The sequence below is a fragment of the Giraffa tippelskirchi genome, chromosome 8 (genome assembly GCF_054371585.1).
Source record: "Giraffa tippelskirchi isolate mGirTip1 chromosome 8, T2T-mGirTip1v1.2.pri, whole genome shotgun sequence".
Taxonomy (NCBI): domain Eukaryota; kingdom Metazoa; phylum Chordata; class Mammalia; order Artiodactyla; family Giraffidae; genus Giraffa; species Giraffa tippelskirchi.
In genome coordinates, this window is record NC_137282.1 from 127,091,513 (window position 1) to 127,108,596 (window position 17,084).

General features: G+C 42.7%; 1 long non-coding RNA gene and 1 pseudogene across 1 annotated transcript; one reads left to right on the top strand and one right to left on the bottom strand.

The window, feature by feature from the left end:
- Positions 1-421: 421 nt before the first annotated feature.
- On the bottom strand, positions 422-17,084 carry LOC145517552 (uncharacterized). The gene is made up of 4 exons (XR_014062110.1): positions 16,963-17,084; positions 15,824-16,052; positions 14,916-15,175; positions 422-673 (listed from the first exon to the last, which is right to left on the bottom strand). It is a non-coding gene; the product is annotated as an uncharacterized LOC145517552 (long non-coding RNA).
- LOC145517081 (large ribosomal subunit protein eL27 pseudogene) lies at positions 5,539-6,007 on the top strand (annotated as a pseudogene).

Genomic DNA, 17,084 nt, shown 5'->3' on the forward strand with positions numbered 1-17,084 from the left:
AGACTAAGTCAGATGACCTGGGATATACTGGGCTACATCTAATGGAAGCTCTTAGCTTAAGTCTTACTTATGACTTTACTAATACTGCTGGCTCTGTTATTTGTATTTCATCTGTTTTACAAAATTGCTGTTTCGTACACTGCCAAATGTGTGACTGAGGCCTCTGATAAAATTATTTGTAGTTCCATGTGAGATCAATGATGGTAACAGTGTAACTATAGATATGGGAAGAAGCAACAAGAGGGAATGTTTTCCTGGACCAAGAGGCTAGTAAGACAGGTGGTCCAGAGAATTTTGGATACTGTTTTATGGCCTAGGCCAGTAACAGCACATTGAGTGGCCTGTCAACAAAATCTTTGCCAAACCTGAGAATGGACATTCTCAGCACCATGGGATAAAATGGTCATGAAATGCCCCCCTCAGAATCATGGTCAAGTTTATGAGCAAAAAGGGGCTCTGCCAACTGAAAACTGACACTTGCCGTCTACATCCACAAAGATTAAATCACGGCCACCGCAACTGCTGACCTTCAACTCCCCTGAAAGGAGTTCAGGGTGAAAATCAGGAATGAGGCACTCTGTGCTCTGGGAAAAACTGGCAGAACAGGTCTTCAGATAGTTAGATCTTTTCAGGAGAAGATTTTATGAGTCCCAATTCTTGCATCTTCTCATACCTAGAGAAACACTAACGTCATTAAGGGTGACATCTGCTTTGGCTATTAAGGAAAATTTTACAATTAAAAGTCAAAGTAGAGTAGCTATGGTTCAGACATCCTGGGAAATAACTAGGTGATGCTGTTGTAGCCACGTGTTCTGGGAAACAAACTCACTCAGAAGGACAATGCAGGTAGTGGAGTGCAGTTTATTACACCAGTGGGCCCAAGGCAGAGTCTTCTCTTAGCCAAGGACCCCGATCAGCATTTGTGAAAATCTTTTATACCTCAGGTGTACGTGTCTAAACCCACCACCCCAAATTCCTTGAGACTTACATAAACAAAGGAAGGGTAAATACAATCACAATAATCCCATCATTCATATGTTATAAGACTAGATAAACAGTGGACATTTATCAATAGGCCTGTGGTCAAATCCTGATAAACATATTGGAATTTATGACTTTGTTCTGTTACAGAGATAATTAACATATTCTTTTAGGCAACAGAGAGTCCAAGTACAAGCCCTAAGGCTGTTTTATGGGGGGGGAGTTCTGGTTTTCCATTGGTGTGCCATTTCTATAGACACCGGGCACAAAGTTCAGAGTCCATTGGGAGGGTGACCATGCGTGTAGCCTAATGTTTGCAGCCTGGCCTAAGATGGAGTCCAGCTCTGTCTATTTCCTCCTTCAATGCTATGGGTGTACTTTCAGATTAGAACTTGTATTTCTAAACACTTGAGTTTTCTGAGTCGTGTCAGGCTTGGATGCCACCATTCTCAAAACAATGTCTGCTGAAGCTAGTAACTGCAACCTTACTTTTTATAAAACTAGGCAACTGGCTACCTGGCTACAAGTCTCCCCGAAGTGCCAGGTCCAGACTGGGTTTCAGGCCTATTCTTCTAAAAAGAAATGAGATTTATTTTGTCTATTAAAATTCTAGTTATCACTCCTCCAACTACTTCTAGTTGGGTATGTTACACCAAAATGGTAGACCAAGGGATTGAGATTTTAATCATACAAGACTCAGATCTAGAACTTGGAACTCTGGAATACTTCCAATTCAGTGTCTATTCTCCAAGCTGAGGCAGTCCTATGCCCCATTTTGACAGGAAGTTATCACAATCATAGTTGCCTAGTTCCCTAAATTAAAACTGAGCAGAACTCTGTGGGGCTCTGGAGTACAGATCTGTTCTGCGTTCTCCATTTCTTGTCTGTAGGATATAGGCTTCATTCAGCCTCCTTGACCTTCCCTCAGTTCCAAAGGGTGGATTCACACAATTGCTAATCAGGGAAGGGAGGGGATACAGAAACAGAGGAGAAACAATCAAAGGGTCCTGGTTCCTACTCAAAGAAATATGCATAACAATGTCTTTGAGTTCTTCTACAGAACTTGAGCCCTGACCCAGGTGGAGGATGGTAACTTCAGACTAAACACAAGGTTCCTGGAGCATAGCTCTGTTGCTATGCTCCAATAAAAAAAATAAAAATAAAAAACCAACCAATAAAAAAAAAAAAGTCACAAACCCTGCAGCCCTCACCCTAAATGTTGCCTCCTGTTTCTGGGGACCAGTGATGACCATCCTGTTAGGTCTCCTGTTTGGCCCCTGTCTATTTCATCTCTGAGAGGAGCCAACAGTTTCAAACTAAATAGCTGTTATTACAAGGGTGAATGCTGGTTTCAGGCAAAAAATACCTTGACTTAGATCAGGTAGAGAGAGACTTCTGCTCTGCTAGGCAGGCCTATGCCCATGCACAGCAGGAAGAAGTTGCAGAAGAAAGAGTGTTAGTCGCTCAGTCGTGCCCAACTCTTTGTGACCCCATTGACTGCAGCCCACCAGGCTCCTCTGTCCATGAGATTTTCCAGGCGAGGATACTGGAGTGGGTTGCCATTTGATTTCCACCCTAATTCCCAAGAAGTATCTTGAGTATGAAGTCTCTCAGGGGAGAGTTGTGAGGGAAAGCACAGTGATTGAAACTGCCCACCCTGGCCAGGCACCATAGTAACCATTTGCATGAGTTGTTTTACGAGAGGAGGTCCTAGTAAGGAACACGGAACTAATAAGCCATCACCAACCGGAAGAGTTCGGGAAAGGTCAAAAAGAGACACCACGTGTCTGACCACCTCCCAGAATCCTTCTCTCTGGCATCCATCTTGGCTGAACAAGGCATGCACCACCAGGAAGGACTCTGAGTCCTTGGCTGAAGGATGATTGGCTGAAGACAACCCAGAAACTAATCCCATCACCATAAAACCCGAGACTGCAAGTCACGTGGCAGAGCTGTTCTCCTAGGTTCCCTTACCCTGCTGCTCTCCGCCCACGTGCCTTTTCCCAATAAAATCTCTTGCTTTGTCAGCACCATGTGTCTTCTCAGACAATTCATTTCCGAGTGTTTGACAAGAGCCTGGTTTTGGGCCCTGGAAGGGGTTCTCCTTCCTGCAACACTTCAAGCTAGGCTTCAACAGTATATGAGCTTCTAGATGTACAAGCTGGATTTAGAAAAAGCAGTGGAACCAGAGATCAAATTGCCAACATCCACTGGATCATAGAAAAAGCAAGGGAATTCCAGAAAGACATCTACTTCTGCTTCATTGACTTCGCTAAAGAGATCGGAATACTAGACCACCTTACCTGCCTCCTGAGAAACCTGATTGCTGATCTAGCCCTGCATGGACCCAAATGGTGACATTTTACCATGACTCCAGTAAGTGTAGTGGACACGTCATTCTTTTTGACCATCAAGCTCCTGAATCCTTCCCTGTATTTCCAACTTTTTACTATCAAAACTGAAAATTACGGATAGCCTCTTTTTTTAGGCTCCGTTGCAGCTAGAGAGTAGTCACAAAACCTAAGTGCCACCAATCACTTATTCACCTTGACCCCCACCCTCCATCCCCAGCCCTGCCCTCACCTATGAGTTGGAAATTAGGGTGATCTGATCCTACTCTTATAATACTTAGCTTCATTTGCCTCACTCTGAAACTCTGGTGTTGTCAGATCTGGCCTTTATTTCAAATGTTATTTCATTCATTATGAATTTTTTTGCATTAACTGGTTTTTTTTTTTAAATATTGCATTGAAATATTACTTTGATTACTGATTTTTTGCCACCCTTATAAATCTTATGCCAAGGTGAGTGTCTTGCTCACCTCACCTTAACCCGACTTCACGCCCTGGAGCCATCACTCTGAATCCATTCAGGTAAGAGTGGTGATGGCTCCGTGTCGTTTCTAGAGACATCCACAGAGGTCTCATTGGCCAAAATTGCATCACATGGTCATGCTTCCTGGGAAACCAAACTCAGCTTTTTATGATCTTCTAGAGAGGCCAGCAAAGAAGAAAGAGGTTAGTGAGGAATGAATATTGGTTCATACAGCCAATAATGTTTGCCATGGCAGTATATATTACTTTGCTGTTCTCTTTTAATCTAATTTACTAATCTAAATGGAGAAAGGGACATCCCTGGTATCTTAGTCAGTAAAGAAACTGCCTGCAATGCAGGAGACCTGGAATTGATTTCTGTGTTGAGAAGATCCCCTGGAGAAGGAAATAGCAACCCACTCCAATATTCTTGCCTGGAGAATCCCCTGGACAGAGGAGCCTGGTAGGCTACAGTCCGTGGGGTTGCAAGAGTAGGACAGACCTTAGAGACTAAACCACCAAATGGAGAACAGACGTATAGCAGGACCCTTATTAATTGACTTCTGGTTAATGGGAACACTGAACAGAGTCATTCCCTTTGTATTTTCTGTTCTATATTATCTCTGCCTTTTTATAATTTTGATATAATTCACCAAATCCAAGCTTCTGATTTATAACAGTTTTCTCTAAAAAAACTCTTGGATAAACAACTTTATAGTATATTAAGTCATTCTTCATCTCCGTGGGACTTAAATTACATGGTTCGAATATTAGCACCTTTTTTTTTTGGGTCTTGCTCCTTTTCCCAGTTTCACACCCATTAACCTTTTCCTTCCCTTTAAATGTTGCTCTGAATTGTTCTTTGTCCTAAAGGTATCACCTGCTCTTCCTCCGTCAAGCTGACCTGTGATTGTATCACCAGCTGAAGCTCAGCTTCTTGGCAAAGACCACAGTTCCTTAGGCAATAGGCATCTTATCCCTGGCAGTGTGTGTCCAACCCTCTAGTGGACATGACATCAACTGCCTCTGAATATTCCCTCCAGTTGAGGGCAGGAACCGTGCGTGGTGCCTGCTAGCCCAGTGTTTCTCAGACTTCAACGTGCAAACAAATCCCCTGGGATTCAGTTAAAATGCAGATTCTGGACTTCCCTGGTGGTCCAGTGGTTAAGACTTCTGGCTTCCACTGGCGGGGTCACAGTTTCTCTCCCTGGTAAGGGAAGTTCAGCATGCTTCGTGGTACAGCCAGAAAGGAAAAAATAAAATAAAATGCAGTTTCTGATTCAGAAGGTCTGGGGCAGAGCTAAGATTCTGAATTTCAAACAAGTTCCCAGGTTGTTCTAATGCCACTGGCCCACATACCTTGGAGTAATAAGGAATTTAAACATATATCTGAGTGAAAAAGAAAGAGAAAGTGCCCACAATGTAGCAGCTCTTGGTCCCCGTCAGGGCAAAGACAGAGGCAAGTGAGGCATCTAGGGATGTCTCTGCAGCAATGAAGAAGGCCCTCGAGTTCAGATACAGCCCCTGCACTCACATGCCCTTGATCCTGCGAGTGTGTTTCCGTACATTGTGAGTCCTAACCTCACTTTCCCACCCTACTTCCAATCCCAGCCCCAGTCACTGCTAGGTAACATTTTGGTAGGTATTCCTTCAGACTACTTCCTTCCTTCCCGTCTTCCCTTTTCTTCTCTTTCCTTCTAATATTTTGTGCTTTCTGCTGTAGCCCTGAGAGGTTGCTGCCGAAATGGGCAAGTTCATGATACCCAGAATGTGATGCTGGTCCTGGCTGGTCACTACAGGATGACTGCAAAGCAGTCATCATGAAGAACATTGATGATGGCACCTCAGCCCAAATCTACAACCGTGTTCTGGTGCCTGGAATTGATTGCTATCCCTGCAAAGTGACAACTGCCACAGGCAAGAAGAAAACTGCCAAGAAGTCAAAGATCAAGTCTTCTGTGAAATTTTATCATTCTAGTCAACTCAGGCCCACAAAGTACTCTGTGGATAACCCCCTGGACAAAGCTGCAGTCAACAAGGACGTCTTCAGAGAACCTGTTCTCAAATGCAAGGCCCAACGCGAGGCCCAGTTCAAGTCTGAGGAGAGATACAAGACTGGCAACAACAGATGGTTCTCCAAAAGCTGCAGTTTTAGGTCTGTCTTGTTTCAGTCCCTAAAAATAACCGCCTCCCCCCCAATTATGTTTTATTGATTTTAATGGACTCCTTTTAAGCAACTAGATGGCCTCAGCTGGCTGAAAGTTATCATCGCAGATAATAATGTTTATTGTGGGTATGTTGAGTAGTATATCGGGAATCACAAATTTCAGTGGAATAAATTAACTACCAAGTGGTTAGCAATTTTCCTTTTTCTTTGTATCAGTTTCAAGTGTACAGATTATTTTCTAATACATACATAAACACATATGGGATCATACTGTATATGATTATACTGTATACCTGCAATATTTCACATACACTATTGTACTCTTTTTTAAAATATTTCTTTATTTGGCCGTGCTGGGTCTTAGTTGCAGCACATAGGGTCTTCCATCTTCGTTGTGGCATGCAGGGTCTTTGGGTCTTAATCCCCTGACCAAAGGTTGAACCCAAACCCCCTACATTGGGAGCCTTAGCCACTGGACCACCAGGGAGGTCGCCAGTATTGTACTTTTGTTATAGTATTTGTCCATTTATATCTAAGTTATGATAGTTTAAAATCCTCAAATTAAATCCTCAAATTTAAAAGCTTAATCTCAAATTCATTTAATAATCCTATTCCTCAAATATGTACATAGTTACTTTCTCTGAGTTGGAAGGAATATGAGTGGTTATTATTTCTTTATTATACTTTCCTATACTTTCCAAATTTTTCACATTGGACTCATGTAACTTTTAATTTTGTTTTTATTTTTATCGAAGTAATATGGACTTGAAAAACACAAAATTATCTACAATATTATAATGATAAATAGTAGTTCCTTGCCCCACCCCCTGCAACTGGAGTTAATCAGCAAGCAGCTGCTTTCAATGCTTTTAGTTGTTTCTTCTGTTATTTATCACCTTGTTTCTAAATAACATTGCTTTTTCTTAAATTTCCAATTTTAGATATTTTTTAACTTCCTCAGTGAAGATGAAGATTTTACTTAGTTGCACCACAACTTCCATATAACTTCTTCCACCACCGTCATTTTCCTTAAATCAATATTTTATTCTCCAAAGAAGACATACAGATGGCCAACAGCACATGAAAAGATGCCCAACTTGGCTAATTATTAAAAAAATGTAAATCAAAACTACAATAAGGTATCACCTCACACCAGTCAGAATGGCCATCTTCTAAAAGTCTACGAATAATAGATGCTGGAGAGGGTATGGAGAAAAGGGAACTCTCCTACACTGTTGGTGGGAATGTAGATTGGTGTAGCCACTATGGAGAACAGTATGGAGGTCCCTTAAAAAACTAAAAATAGAATTACCACATGATCCAGCACTCCCACTCCTAGGTACATATCTGGAAAAAACAAAAACTCTAGTTCAAAAAGATATGCATAACCCAGTCTTCATAGCAGCACTATTTACAATAGCCAAGACATGAAACAACCTGAGTGCCCACTGACAGAGGAATGGATAAAGAAGATGTGGTACATATATGCAATGGAATATCACTCACCCATAAAAAGAAATAATGCCATTTGCAACATCATGGATGGACCTAGAGATGATCATACTAAGTGAAGTAAATCAGAGAAAGATAAATATCATATGATGCTGCTTATATGTGGAGTTTAATAAAATGATACAAATGAACTTATTTGCAAAACAGAAACAGACTCACAGACATAGAAAACCAATTTATGGTTACCATAGAGGAAAGGAGAGGAATAAATTAGGAGTTTGAGATTACCAGATGCACACTACTATAGAAAAAAATAGATAAAACAAGGATCTACTGTATAACACAGCAAAGTATATTCAATATCTTGTAATAATCTATAATGGAAAATAATCTGAAAAAGAATATATGTGTATTTCTTATATATATGTAAAGCTGAATCACTTTTCTGTTCACCTGAAACTAATACAACACTGTTAATCAACTGTACTTCAATTATAAAAAATTGTTTTTAATTCAGTGTTTATAACTGAACCAAATAAGGCATTATAATTACCCTGTCTTTTTTTTTAATATTTATTTGGCTTCACTGGGTCTTAGTTGAGGCACTCAGGATCTTAGAGCTTTGTTGCAGCCTGCAGAATCCTTACTTGTGACGTGCAGTATCTTTTAATTGCAGCATGCAAACTCTTAGTTGCAGTATGTGGGATCTAGTTTCCTGACCAGGGATCGAACCCAGGCCCCTGGCATTGGGAGTGCTGAGTCTTAACCACTGGACCACCAGGGAAGTCCCATTACCCTGTCTTCTTAAGACATTTTTTCGTTTTCCCTGAAGTTAACAATTGCTTCGATTTTTTTCCCTTGCATAGTTTTGTTTTAAAATATCTCTCACTGATTTATCTGCAAATTCTCTGCCAAACTGGATAGCTTTTATCAGATGATGGTCAAACAGCTCTTTTTTTTCCTGTAGGATCATCCTTCCTAGATGTGTTAACATATCCTTCTCTGTGTTAGCCAGCGTTCTCCAGAGAAACAGGCAATAGAGAGAGAAACAGATTTGTTTTAAACATCGGGGTGGGAGAGAGCCAGCAAATTCTAAATCTGTAGGACAGGCTGGAAGCTCAGGCAAGGGTTTGCAGTCTTAAGTCTGAAATCTGCAGGGAAGGCCAGTAAGCTGGAAACTCAGGCAGGATTTCTATCATCTTGAGGTAAAATTCCTTCTCCCTTGGCAAATCTCAGCCTTTGCTCATAAGGCTTTCAACTGAGTGGATAAGGCCCACCCATATTATGAAGGGTAATCTGCTTAATTTAAGTCAAGTGATTATACATGTTAATGATTCTAAAATATACCTTCACAGCAAAATCTGGAATGTTTGACCAAACAAGGCACCATAAACTAACCAAGTTGATACATAAAATTAACCACCACACCCTCAATTATCCTAAGTAATCTCTTTCCCATTATGTTTACTTTTTTTTTCTTTGGTGTTTCCCTCGCAGTTAATTTCATGACCTTCTCTTCAAATTTCAACCACATCTTTCAGTAAATATGTCCCAGGTGAATTAAGACAACCCACCAAAGAGACTTTCCTGGTGGTCCAGTGGTTAAGAATCTGCCTTGCTGGGCTTCTTTGGTGGCTCAGTGGTAAAGAATCCTCCTGCCAGTGCAGGAGACACAAGTTCAATCCCTGATCCAGGAAGATCCCACATGCTGCAGGAAAACTAAGCCTGTGTGCCACAACTACTGAGACTGTGCTCTAGAGCCCAACTACTAAGCCCACATATTGCAACTTCTGAAGCCCGAGCACCTAGAGCCTGTACTCTGCATCAGGAGAAGTCAGTTCATTGAGAAGCCCACGTACAGCAACTAGAGAGTAGACCCTGCTCACTGCAACTAGCCAGCAATGAAGACCCAGCACAGCCAAAAATAATTAATAAAATTATATGCATATTTAAAAAACAAGAATCCTCCTTGCAATGCAGGGATGTGGGTTTGATTCTTGGTCAGGGAACTAAGATTCCACATGCGCAGAGCAACGAACCCCCTGCACCCAATTACTAAGCCACATGACACAACAAAGATCTCTTGTGCCGCAACTGAGACCCAACGCAGCCAAATAAATAAATGACAACTCATCAAAGAACTGGTGCTAAGGTAGACACAGAGTGAGAGAGTCAGTGGGTATCTCCTCCATCCCTATCCAGCTGCCTTCTCAATCCCATGTCTTTCCCACTGTCCCAGGAGAGCACAAGGGGCCAGCATATACTGTGTGGTAACTGCCAATAATAAAGGCTGGTCAGCAGAAAAAGAATTTACTTGCAGCTGTAGTTCTTCAGGGAAGCCTTAATATAATCAGCTGGCCCTGCCACCTGGTCATTTTTATCTCAATGCTTACGCTACAAACCTGAAAACTCAAAAAAAAACACTAAATGCAAAAGTGACTTTTCATATTGCTTCTCGGTTTCAGACTTCTAGATATGCCACCAATACACTGTACAATGATAGCTTTGGTCATGATTTTGCCTGCCAAGAGTTTTTATTTTCTTTAAACTGAATGCTTAGTGATGGGGCCAAAATAACTGAGAAGTCTTAAGAAAAACAGACTTTAAATTAATTTTTTCCAAATGACTGTGTGTGTGTGTGTGTGTGTGTGTGTATGTGCACATGTGTGATTATGAGTCAGTGTTTCTTTGGGAAACTGAGGGCAAAAAATCTCAAAAACAAATGCAGGATGTGAAGTGTGGCACAATGCATACACTTTTCCTACCTGTCTGTTTTGAGAGTGAAAACATTCGGAGGGAGAGAATTAAACCTTTTGCAGCAAGAAGAGAAAGAGAACTATAATTTCTGAACAAAAAGGGCGACAGAAGCAAGTTCCCCAAAGAAAAAATAAATCTGAAAGTCCAAAGTGAATAGGATAAGATGTCTACTTTGTGCTTAGATGGGAACCTTCCTATAAAATGAGTGAGTTTCTGAGGCTCCCACTGTTGAAAGGCTTTCTTTCAGTTGGTGGGGTGGAGACCTCCATGAATCACAAGACACTCAGGCTCCCTTAGGAATGTGCTCAATCTTCCCATGTTTGCAGAAGCCCCAGAACTGTCCTAACTGCCAGATGATAGCTGATCTCATGTATTCCCTAAAAATAGAGGCATGTGAATCCCAGTTGTTCTAAATAGAAGTAATAGGACACACTAAAGTGTTCCATATACATAAGTTTGGAAAATGCTGGGTTAAGTAAAATTATGTGAGTTTCTTTTTTCCACTTTTTATTTTCTTTTTTTCTTTTTTTTTGGTGGGGGGGCCATGCCACATAGCTTGTGGGATTTCAGGTGCCCGACCAGGGATTGAGCCTGTGCCACAGCAGTGAAAGCACCGGGTCCTACCCACTGACATGCGTGCCTGCTAAGTCATTTCAGTCATGTCCAACTCTGTGCAACCCTATGAACTGTAGCCCACCCAGCTCCTCTGTCCAATGGGATTCTCCAGGCAAGAGTACTGGAGTGGGTTGCCATGCCCTCCTCCAGGGGATCTTCCCAATCCAGGGATCAAACCTGAGTCTCTTATGTCTCCTGCACTGGCAAGTGGGTTCTTTACCACTAGCGCCACCTGGGAACCCCCCCACCCACTGGACAGCCAGGGGATTCCCTATGAGTTTCTTTATTGCAGTACTTCTTAGGTCCTTAAATACCATTGTGATTCTCCATCAGAAACATTTATTGTATAGTGAAGAACACAGATCTAACTAGTCATCATGGGGTGTGTTTGTGTGTGCGCGTGTGTGTGTGTGTGTGTGTGTGTGTGTGTGTGTGTGTAGGAGAAAAGGGTCAAGAGGATTATTTGCTCATTCTTGTAGCTTAAAGTCAAAGGAACAAAGTTCTCAAAAATTCCCCCTTTGTTCTAAATTGCTAATGGTTATTTCAGACTTCAGTCTTATCAGAGCTAGAGATCATTTCATCTAATCCTTCCTTGTTACAGATATGAAAAATGGCCTAAGGAGAGTTGCCTGAAGTCATAGGTGAATTAAGTTGCAAAGTTTGGTTAGACCCAGCTTTCCTGACTTCCTGTCTATTGATCTTTGTCCTGCCCTGTGGTCCGTCTCCATAAGAGTGAATCTAGACTAGTAAGGAGCTGTGACTGCACGGTTTTGACAAATCTGTCTATAATCAAAAACAAGATCTAAGCCAAGCTGATGGCCCATGTTATTTCAAACAAATCTCAGTATGACAAAATAAGTCCTACTGCCACGGGCATTTGAAGCAGCAGGATTTGACGTGTGATTTCAACACTAGATACTTCCCTTATCTCTGAGCCCATCACCTCAGGATGTCTTCTTTGAAAACTGAATTGTAAGTCATATAGATGTCATGGTCCCTCTGTCTTTGAAAGTGTTAGTTGCTCAGTCTTATCCAACTTTTTGCGACCCCATGGACTGTAGTCCGCCAGGCTCCTCTGTCCATGGAATTCTCCAGGCAAGAATACTGGAGTGAGCTGCCATTTCCTTCTCCAGGGGGTCTTCCTGACCCAGGGCTCAAACCTGAGTCTTCTGCATTGCAGGCAGATTCTTTACCATCTGAACCACCAGGAAAGCCCCCATCTCTCTTTATAAAGCTTTTATTTTTTTTAATTATAAAAGAAGTTTTTTTTATTAGTTTTGGCCATGCATGATGGATATTATTTCCCTGACCAGGGATGGAACCCATCACACCTGCAGTGGAACTGTGGAGCCCTAACCACTAGACCACATGGGACGTCCCTATACAGCTTTTAAAAAGGTTTGTATTGTTCAAAAAATAGTTCAAGGATTATAAAAGGTTCAAAGTGAAAAATCTCATTCCTACCTCTGTCTCCTACCTTCCCATTCCTCACCTCCCCTCTCCACATAGTTAGCTGCTGCCATTAGTGTTTTGTGTACCCTTTTTGAGTTCTTCATGCAGATATGGACAGAGAGATGTTTTTTTCTCCCATATTTATAAAGCCACAAAATGGCATTATCTCTTTGTTGGGCAAGACTCTTCCCCTTCAGCCTCTTTAGAAAAAAGAGGATTGTACCAATTCTCTCCAAGGGCCCTTCTCTCTGACATTCTCAGAGGCTGGGAATGCTTCAAGCCCCCCTGCTGCTTGACGCTGTTTGGCCTTTTGGAAGATCACACTTGCATGGCTGGTTTTGTTGGTGACCTCAAATCTAGGGCATTCAGGGTGTGGCTTACAGACTCTGGTATTTAAGAAAATCCAATACACAAATGTCAACATTTCCAAAGCAAATTAGGGAGTGGCTGTTTGTATTACAAAGGAAACTTGCAAAATGATTCACCAAAGGCATTACGTGTTTACATATATTTACTTATTAAATAAATAGTACTTGGTACAACATTCAAAAAAATATACAATGAAAACTCTGCCTTGACCCCAGGTCACCAAGCTCTCCTCCCCACAAGCCACCTTTGTCACCAGCTTCTTGTTTTTCCATATTCTTTGTATATGCAAAACATATCCGTATAGATCCTTTTCTGAAAAGAGCACGCCAAACACACTGTTTTGTACCTTGTATTTTTCACTGAAAAAGATATCTAAAAATCCTTCCACATGTGGACTAGTGGAACTGCCTCATTGTATAATTTTTCAATGATGGATATACCAAAATAAATTAATCTAAAATGGGTCGTTTGGGAATTCCCTGGTGGTTCAGCTGTTAGGCCTGGGCACTTTCATTTCGGGGCCCAGGTTCAATTTCTGGTGGAGGAACTAAGATCCCACAAGCTGCACAGCATGACCAAGAGAAAAAAAGAAGGAAATAATAATGAAAGGGGTCATTCTTTTTTAACAGTGAACTCCATGGATAATCTGATTTAATCCCTAACATCCTGTTTTCAGTTGCACTCTGTTACGGAAAGGAGATTCTCTCAGGGTGCTTCCCTTTCTGCACATCAGAACAGGCATCAGTGCGTGAGTTCCTAGTTCCTGCTCAGTCGTGTCCAACTCTCTGTGACCCCATGGTCTGTAGCCCGCCAGGCTCCTCAATCCATGGAATTTTCCAGGCAAGAATGCTGGAGTTGGTGGCCATTTCCTACTCCAGGGCATCTTCCCAACCCAGGGGTCGTACCTGTGTCTCTTGAGTTTCCTGTATTAGCAGCAGGCGGATTCTTTACCACTGCATCAACTATGGAAGCCCCACCTATGGGTGAACTTGTGCCAAGCAGAAACTCACAGTTTTCACCTCTTAACTCTTTTTTTTCTTTTTTTACTGACAAAAGTTCTCACATATTCATTACTGCGCCAATCGACTAGTGCAGAAGCATGGAAACAAAGAGAAAAATCACTTTTTCAAGAAAATACATCTAGCTGTCCAGAGACGATGTTTTCAGTGATATGGTAGAAAACAAGTGACTTGATGCATAATAAACAGGTGTTCCATCTCCTTGTGTGATTCCTTATAGACCCAGCCTGGTGTCCTCTTGGAGGTCTACCTAATTCAGTTTTCAGCCAAATCCGCTGGAGAGTGGGACGACTCTGCTTTTGCTTCTTGGCCGGAAATTGCTGATCCTGAATGTCTGCGAGAAGACATGGTGACGAACAGAGTCCTCACCTCCTAAATCTTAAGGTTGAATCTCAGATTGCTTCAAGACCCTCAGACCTTAATCTTTTTTTTCCCCTCTTTGGGTGTGCCATGTGGCATATGGGATCCTAGTTCCCAGACCAGGGATTGAAACTGTGCCCCCTGCAGTGGAAGGATGAAGCCTGGACCTCCCGCTGGGGGAGCTCCCCTCAAAGCTTAATCTTCATACTTTTTAGAATAAGCTGCTTTCTCTCTCGCTGTCTCTCCACCTGCTCCTCATTACTGAAGCTGAACAAACTAGTGCAGCATTTTTTTTTAAGCACTGAGCTTTTGACATCTGCCTTCTTCTCTGAGACTCTGTAACCACTAGCAGTGCTTTATCTGGGTGGTCCCCAGCTCTGCCCTCATAAGAATAAAACTCCTCTACAGTCATACTCAGTTAACATATGATTGGTTAGTTGAACGACATAATCAGGCACTATGTACTCTATAAATAGTAGGTACTATGATTATTGGAGAAGGAAATGGCAACCCACTCCAGTACTCCTGCCTGGAAAATTCCATGGATAGAGGAGCCTGGTAGGCTACAGTCCATGGGGTTGCAGAGTTGGACACCACTGAGTGACTTCACTTTCTTTCTTTCTATAGTTCCTTTTGGAGAAGGAAATGGCAACCCACTCCAATGTTCTTGCTTGGAGAATCCCATGGACAGAGGGGCCTGGTGGGGTACAGTCTATGGGGTTGCAAAGAGTCGGACATGACTGAGCAACTAACACACACACATGTACACACTATGATTATATCTTCTGTCTTTCATGTCCCAACCCAAAGAAAAAAGACATGATACCCATGAATATTTTATAATCCTAATCCTAGTTGACCTCTTATTTCACTTAAAGTATTCATTTCCCTTAGTTCTGCGACATGACATTCTCCTGCTTCTCTTCCTACCTTCTCGTTTCTTTTGCTGATTCTTCTTCCTCTACTGGGTCTTTCCCCCAAGTGTTGTGCTTTGTCCTTTTCGCTCTCCTTGAGGCAAGTCCATGACTTCTGGGGCCCCAGAGATGAACCCTGTGTTGTGATCAACCCCAAAGGGATGTTTACAGCCCATATCTCTTCTCTGAGTTCCAGGCTCCTGAACCCAACAGCCTCCCTGCCATCTCTTCTTGAATTGACCGAGATGAAGCCTCTGCCACCTAGAGGAATCGGAGCTCAAAACAGAAATACAGATACAAAAGGCTTTGCTTGTGGAATTTGCAAATAGAATTCATACCAATTCTACTGGCTATTTCAGATCTGTTTTCTCCAATTCTTTGATTTCACTAACCCTTCCCACCCACTGACCCACCCCAGTTAGCCACTAGACACCCTTGTCCAGCCTTTTCTCCATCAGTTTCCTACATGGGCTTCGGCTTGTGTCACTTCCTACCTCCCATTTGCTAATGAAGGCCCGCCCCTGCTCCATCCTCTCTCCTTTACCTGCTCTCTCTGCTTGGGCTTCCTATCAATGTCTATTAAAGTTCCCCAACCTGAAAGCCTCTCCTTTGACCTCCTATCTAGCTCCCACTACCGCCCTCTTACCATCTCTTCACAGCCAAGTTTCATGAAAATCTGTCTCTTTCTACCATTTTTATTTCTACACCTCCTACATCTCAGCCTCTCGCAGCTTTTCTTTCTTCCCTCAGTCTGCTGAAACTACTCTTGACAAAGGCAACACAAAGTCTCCTATATTTAACCCAACAGTCCTCGTGTTGCTTTGACCTCTCTGAAGCATTTGCCACTATTGACCAGTCCTTGATCCTCCTTCCCTTGCTGTTTCCCTCATGACACTATTTCATAAGTGGTTCTGGGTGGCTCACCGGGTAATTGCCAGTCCAGGGACTGTATTGTCTTTCTACCTTCACAAACAGCTGTCTCTAACTCGCCCTTCAGGTCTCAGCTCAAGGCGTCCTTCCCTATCCCCCCAGACCAGTCCGCAGGGTTTCCTGTGCTTTGCCGGAGTAGCAAATATCACAGATTGCAATTAGATGTGTAGGGTCATTCTACACCAGTGGCTTTTCCTGAGTCGTATCTAATTTCCAGGGACTCCTGTAGAGACAAGACAGGAGGGAGAGTGACTTTCTGCTCCTGAATATCACCTGTGATGCTGGCCAGGCTGAAATGTACTGAGGGTTCATGGTCCTTGTGAATCCTAGTTTTTAAAGGGATCTGAATGTTTCCCTTCATTCTCCTCATATACTTATATATTTCCCCTCTGTGTTTTTCCGGACTTTGTCCAAAGCGATCATTGGGAATGATTAAGGCAGCAGGGCGGCCTGAGGGTGGCCACACAGCCTCTTTGTGTGAAATTTTGTCTAGCAACCACTGAAGATGCCGAAACAGTTATCAGGGAGTTCTTCTCATCCCATTTCTAAGTCCACCCCAGAAGGCCTGGTCTGGTAATGTGGGCACAGCACCGGGCCTTGTGTGGAATGCATGAGCTCCTGGGTTTCCCAGTCACCCTCTCCTCAGTCTGGGGACCCTGAGCTTATCCAGAGGTCAAGTCAACTCTGGCCAACCTTCCGTGTTGTCTCTGCACAGGAGTCCTTCTTTCTGTTTCTCAAAGCCAGGAAAAGACCCCTCTTTCAGCGCGGTCCACCCTTCCCTGAGTTGAGATAACAAACATTTAGTTTACCAAATGGGGGAAAGGCCAGGGAGAAAAGAAGATGCTGGGGACAAAAACCACCAGTTAATACTGCAAAGCAGCCTCCTGACATAAGTGCTGTGGATGAGAATCAAGGGAAACAGGGATTTGGAGGCAATAGATGAATCCAGAACTGCCTGATGCCTTTCGTAGATAAATAGACATAGTGGCTCAGATGGGAAAGAATCTGCCTGTCATGTGGGAGACCGGGGTTTGATCCCTGGGTTGAGAAGATCTCCTGCAGAAGGAAACGGCAACCCACTCCAGTATTCTTGTCTGGGAAATCCCTTGAAGAGAGGACTCTGGTGGGCTTACAGTTCATGGGGTCGCAGAGAGTAGGACATGACTGAGTGACAACGCTCTGAGACATGACAAAAGGAGAGAAATCATTTTGCGGGTGAGTAGGAAAGGGGCTGTTTCATCTTCAGCGTTACACA